Genomic DNA, 6,678 nt, shown 5'->3' with positions numbered 1-6,678 from the left:
GGGGTCATTGCTACCCTTCTAGTACTTTGTTCTCTCATTCATCTATTCTTATTTGGATAAAATGACAAGGTGGAAAAAATCACCTCAACGTAAAGAACAAGAGGCAGTACCAATGGCTAGGGACCTAATCAATATGGGCATTAGTAAGATGTCAGAACTGAATTCAAAATGATGATTATCAAGCTGGGTTGGGTTCGAAAAAAGCATGGAAGATGCTAGAGAGTCCCTTTCTGGAGAAATAAAAGAACTAAAATCTAACCAAGTTGAAATTTTAAAAAGCTATTAATGAGATGCAATAAAAAATGGAGGCTCTTACTGCTAGAATAAATGAGGCAGAAGAGAGAATTAGTGATATAGAAGACCAAATGATGGAGAATAAAGAGGAGACAAAAGGGAGCAAAAGGGAGACAAATAACTACTGGATCACGAGGGGAGAATTTGAGAGATAAGTGATACCAGAAGACAGAACAATATTAGAATAATTGGGATCCCTGAAGAAGAGAGAGGGGGGCAGAAGTTATATTTGAGAAAATTATAGCAGAGAATTTCCCTAATTTGGTGAAGGGAGCAAGCATCAAAATCCAGGAAGCACAGAGAATTTCCCCTCAAAATCAATAAAAATATGTCAACACTCCATCATCTAATAGTAAAACTTACAAGTCTCAGAGACAGAGAGAAAATCCTGAAAGAAGCTGGGGACAAGAAGTCTGTAACATACAAAAGTAGAAATAATAGATTGGCAGCAGACCTATCTACCGAGACCTGGCAGGCCAGAAAGAACTGGCATGATATATTCAGAGCACTAAACAAGAGAAATATGCAGCCAAGAATACTATATCCATCTAGGCTGTCATGGAAAATAGAAGGAGAGTTAAAAAACCAACCCACATCGGGTTACACAGTAAACACTGGCCTGGGCAGGCCAGAAGCCAGGGGTTGTGACAACACATGCTTGGTCTCCAGGACACACTGAACACATGCATGGGAGGGAAAGCATCCAGTGGCCAGTACTTTTTGGCTTAACGATGGTCTCTCTCTCTCTCTTTCCCTCTTTTCTCTCTCTCTCTCTTACACATACCCCTGCACCTTCACTTTTGCCTTAAAGTCTCAGATACATTTAGATTAAAAAACAAAAAAGGAGGGGCACCTGGATGGCTCAGTCAGTTAAGCGGTTAAGCACCTGCCTTCAGCTCAGGTCATGATCTTAGGGTCCTAGGATTGAGCCCCACATTGGGCTCCCTGCTCAGCACAGTCTGTTTCTCCCTCCACTCCTCACCCTTCTTTAAAACAAAAACAAAACAAAAAAGGATGTGGTTTCCAGGGACTGTGGGATTAGTGTTTAATGGGAAGGAAATTTCGGTTTCAAAAGATGAGGGATGCCTGGGTGGCTCAGTTGGTTAAGCGGCTGCTTTCGGCTCAGGTCATGATCCCAGTGTCCTGGGATCAAGTCCCACATCGGGCTCCTTGCTTGGCGGGGAGCCTGCTTCTCTCTCTGCCTCTGCCTGCCACTCTGTCTGCTTGTGCTCGCTCTCGCTCCTTTCTCTCTGACAAATAATAAAATCTTTAAAAAAACCAAAAAAACAAAAAGATGATCTTTCTTAAAAAAGAAAAAAAAAAAAAAAAAGATGAACCAGTTCTGGAGATCAGTAACTGTTATCTATCCAGTTGGAGGTTAATGTAGTCAGGCTGCAAGAGGTGAATGTAGTCAGCTTCATGCCACTGACCTATACTCTTCAAAATGGTTAAAATGGTAAATGTTGTGTTATATATAAATGTGGCCCCTACAATAAAATACAGTAGAAGCCAAAGGAGAAAACTTGCTTTGAGATTATCTGGCCCAAAGTGCCAGACGTGTGGAAAAGCCCTGGGTGACAGAACATGGGACAGATGAAGGACATCCTGTATTGCTTTGACTGATTTTATTTTTACAACTTGAATATTTGCTGTCTACCCTTTCCCAGAGAGAATACAGGACAGAGGTTGGTAATGCTCCTGAGAGAGTTAGAAGTTCTAAAGAAAGGTGCTCATTTCAAGATTCACTCTGAATTTCCATGGCCTGGGATAAAGGTTTTAGCAAATAATGATGGTCATGGTCCAAAGCAGTTTCCAGGCTGAGAAGATCCTGTCATCTCTCACTGTGTTTTGGAAGAAAAGTGATGTAATTACAATATCATCTCTGCTGGTTTATTCAAAATTACAGAACAACCTTCAAGTGAGAACAGATTTTCAGATTTAGAAGATAATTTTTGCCCATTAATCAGCAGCTGGAAAATAAGAATAAAAACCTTGGAAAGAGCTAAGACCCAGAACTGTCACATCCAGGCCTTCTGTCCATAAGAATCCCTCCTCTCAGTGGATCAAAACATTACCCTGGGAAGGTTGGGGTTTTCGTACCAACCAAGATAAATAAAACTATTATTTTTTTCAGAATGTCTGTTAGAAATATAATTCCACATACCTGCTGATTTTTAAAAAATCTGGTCTTAAAAATGGAAAATAAAATTTAATACCATGTTATTACTTACAGTTGTCATTGGCAGAGTTTCTAGCTGCCTTCTGAATTTTCAAACACCACCCCAAGTTGTTTTTGTTTCAAAAAGGATTTTTCCCCTCAAGATTTTATGAAGATCTCTAAGTAGAATTGCATGCAATCCTATGAAGGGTATATTTTTTATTCATTTCATTTCCAGTTTAAGTTTCACAATGGGAACTTTGTAATTTTTCAGAAAGAAAAAGCTGTATGTTGTGGGATTCTGCCATCATGCTCTGTAAATCTATAGTATTTACACTGTACAAATCTGCGTGGGCCTGTGCCTGGAAATCTCTACACCCTTCATCCTTACAGATCCCCCATGGGGGCTTTATCTTTGGAACCAAAATGCTGGAAAATTGTCTGTAATATTGAAACTTTTACTTGGTAAAACTGTGGATGGTGATAATAATAGAGATATGTGAGACAAGGCAAAACAGTTTGTGTAACATTTTTTGAAAGACCTAAATTATTTCTAAAACTCTTAGCAAACCTTCCTTTCATTCACTCATTTCACAGATAATGTTGAGCACCCTGCATGTGCTGGATACAGTTTTAGACAATGGAAATACAAAGGTGAAAAAAGACAAGAGTTGGTTCTGGGATTGCAAAACTGACTTTATTAGTAAGGGGGTTAGGCTTTATATTGCTATTTAAACATAACTCATTAAACTGTGAATCATTTAATCATCACTGTAAGTGCTACAAAGAAAACTGGAGTGCTATGAAAGTTTGACTGGAGAATCTGGTCTTGTTTGAGGGTGAGGGTCAGCTTCTTCAGAGAGGGATGCCTTAGCTCAGCATCCCCCATAGACCTAGCCAAGAGTCCCCAGACCTACAATTAAGAGGAGCCCATATTTCCCATTGTAGACCATGCTAAGGATTCCCTGAGCCTCTAAATCACCATCTTAAGGACCTCATCTGTGTCTAACATCCTAAAGAGGCAAAATATGAATACCCTAGGTTTCCTGGGTGGGGAACTGAGGCGGGAGGGACTGCTTGCATTGGTGTGAGCACACACAGACTTTGATGTACACACTGGGCTGCTCACAGTCCTTTCACAATGTGCAAAGGAACGAAGGATGGGGAAAAAAGGGAGATGAGGTTTTGGCCACTAGCAGAAAACCATGAGTTGTTGCCCTTATACCACAGCATTCTCATGTGGAACTGCAGGGGGTCTGAGAAGTCTGTCTTCTCTCTGTAGCATGGGAACCTCCATTTGCACTCTTGCTTTGAGCCCTAAAAATGTTATGGGTGGTCCCATTTGATCTGGGCTTTGCAGGATGAGTTGGCATTGACAGTGCAAGGACAGGAGGAACATCCTGAGCAGAGGGGCCCACAAAAGGATGACTCTGAGGTGGAGAGGAATAATGATAGAATGATGTATTTAAGAACTTGGAGGAAGCCAATACCTCTGGGATATGGACACTCACCATAGTCTGGCTAAAGAAATGCCCAGAACAACAGAAGACCAGTTTTGAAGGAACGTTGTATATGACCATAAATGAAAGCTCTCCATGGCATGTTTTTTAATAGCTATTTAAAAAATTATGAGGTGATTGATAGTGCTAAACTAGAATCTCTCTACAATGTATCCAAAAACATTGAAACAGATGTTTGAAAATAATTTTCTTTCAAATCCTGAACTATCAGTGTTCCATTATCTTCATAATCCCATGATGTATAGACAATCATCTCACATGTCCCTCAAGTCTCAAGCCTAAGAAGTGGGTTCTGTTCCCACGGCTACTCGACCCCAATTTTTACATCTAGTAAGTATTCACAATATTCATTCATCTGCTTACTTATTTAACTCAGCTGTAGTTTCCTCAGCGGCAATATAGGAATGATATTATAATAGAGATGTTCAGAGGATAAAACAAACATATATGAAAAGTACTCAGAAGAGCACCAGGAAACCACTAGGCTCATAACAGGATGATATGGCCCTTGGACTCATAGGAGCTTGCAATCAGAAGACAAGGAAACATGTAAGCAATTCTGTGATAAGTCTAGAAGAGCAGCAAGATTCTAAAACCACAAAGAAGGAACTGATTCGTTCTACCTGTATAACAGAGTAAGGTTTCACAGGGGGAGATATTTGGTCATAGGCCCAGAGGGAAAAGGACAGCAACTTCCTTGGCAAAAGAGATGACCTGACAGCATGGGGTAAAAAAGTGTGCTGGGACAGACTGACTCACCAGGGTGACAGAATGGAAGGGTCTAGTGTTGGGAGTTAAGCATGCTGGTACTCAGTGTTGAGCCAGAGTAAGAAGGGACTTTCAGGAGTTGGACCTTAATTTTGTAGGGCAGTGTTTCTCAAAGGGTGGCCCCTGGATATTAGAATCCCCTGGGGTAGCTTGTTAAAAAGAACCCTCCCTGGGTCCACTCCAGAAATCATGAATTGGAATAAGGGGCCTGGGGTACTTTAAAAAGCTTTCCAGAGGATTCTTGTTTATCTTCATGGTTATAATACCATATGGAGTTAAAGGAAGTTTTTTTAAGCATATAATTTATATATTGAGCTTTGTCTTACAAAGTGGCTAGCTAGGGGCACCTGGGTGGCTCATTTGGTTAAGTGGCAGACTCTTGATTTAGGCTGGGATCTAAGAACCTGGGATGGAGCTAGGTATCAGGCTCCATGCTCAGCAAGAAGCCTCCTTCAGGATTCTCTCCCCCTCTCTCTCCCTCTACCCTTCCCACTGCTCTTGCTCGCTCTCTCTCTCTTTCAGATAAATGACTCTTAAAAAAAGAAATCAAAATAGTTGGCTATATCCATACTATTGAGAAAACCCAAAAGCTCCCCTTTTGGGTTTCCCTCTCAGAAAATAAACTGGTGTCAGATGCTTATTGGATAGATGTGTGTGGAGGGGGGGAATCTCAAAAGCAAATATATTTTTTGGTTATATTATTCTCACTGTTCCCTGGGATCCTGACATCCAATGCAGAAAAATAAAAATTCTTCTGAAAATAATAAGACTTGTTAATTTTTTCCCTATTATGGAACACCTATTAAAGATCCCTAACCTAAAATAGCCTCAGGGTTTGCAAAACAATACTCAGAAGACAACATATGTCACAAAGCAATGGCTAGTGTGAAAATCAGTGACTGTTTCAAATTTCTAGGAATTAATGTCAAATGTAATACTTTCAAGTAATACTTTCAAGCCTTCTTCCTTAAGATGCATTATCCTAAAACATTATATATTACTCAGTGCAAGCTCCTTAAGCTTAAGATTTTTGGTTTTACAAGTCTCCTTCCAACCAGCCTGAGTGTTTAATAAAGAGAATAAAGAGTTTGTGGAAACCTAAACACATCAAAAAGTTCTATTTTTTATATTATTATTACCCTTTATTCTATGGAACATAATGTTTTCAAAGAATGTTTAAAATGGGAAAATTCTTGTAACATGATAAAAGGGGAGGAAAATATACAAAATAAAAATGTACATATACAATATATATGTATACTTATACATGTACATATGTATATAAATGTGTGTGTATATATATATAGTCATTATTAAAACTAGATCCCTAAGTACAGAGTAAAGATGAGAAAAACATAAAGTATCGGTTAATTTTGTGATTCCAAGAATGCTGACATTATCAGTGATTTCTGGCTCCTTCTTGTGCTTTTTATAATTTCAAAAACTTCAAAAATGAAATCACGTTAATTTTATCATTTGAAAAAGCCCCCAGACTCATGCATGGTGACGAGGGAGGGGTGAAAGAAGAGGGAATGGGCCACTGGCAACCCCTAGGGAGTACCTTGGGCCCCAAGAAAGACAAGACCTCTTCAAGACCCAAGACCCAAAGCAGAACCAGCTTCTCTGTCGGGATCTGCTTGGTCCTCAAAGAATGAATTCTTAGAGGTTGGGAACTACGTGTAACCTCTACCTGCAAGTTGAGGCAGAGTCTGGCCCAGAGGTGTTCCAAAGTGGCTCCCATGAGTGACTCCTCTTTGGTTCCTCAGAAGCCAGGGCTGACATCTCATCCTATAGAATCAGATTCTGGATCCTGCTGTCCACAGGTGCCCACTTTACCTAGGGCGCTGATCTCCAGCCCAGGCAGGGTGAAGAGAAATGCTGATTTTGTGCTCCAGTCCAGAGAGGGTAGGCAGGGCTAGTTTTCTGGTGTTAGGATCT

This window comes from Mustela lutreola, chromosome 1 (genome assembly GCF_030435805.1).
Source record: "Mustela lutreola isolate mMusLut2 chromosome 1, mMusLut2.pri, whole genome shotgun sequence".
Lineage (NCBI taxonomy): Eukaryota > Metazoa > Chordata > Mammalia > Carnivora > Mustelidae > Mustela > Mustela lutreola.
Note: the sequence above shows the minus strand (reverse complement) of the source record.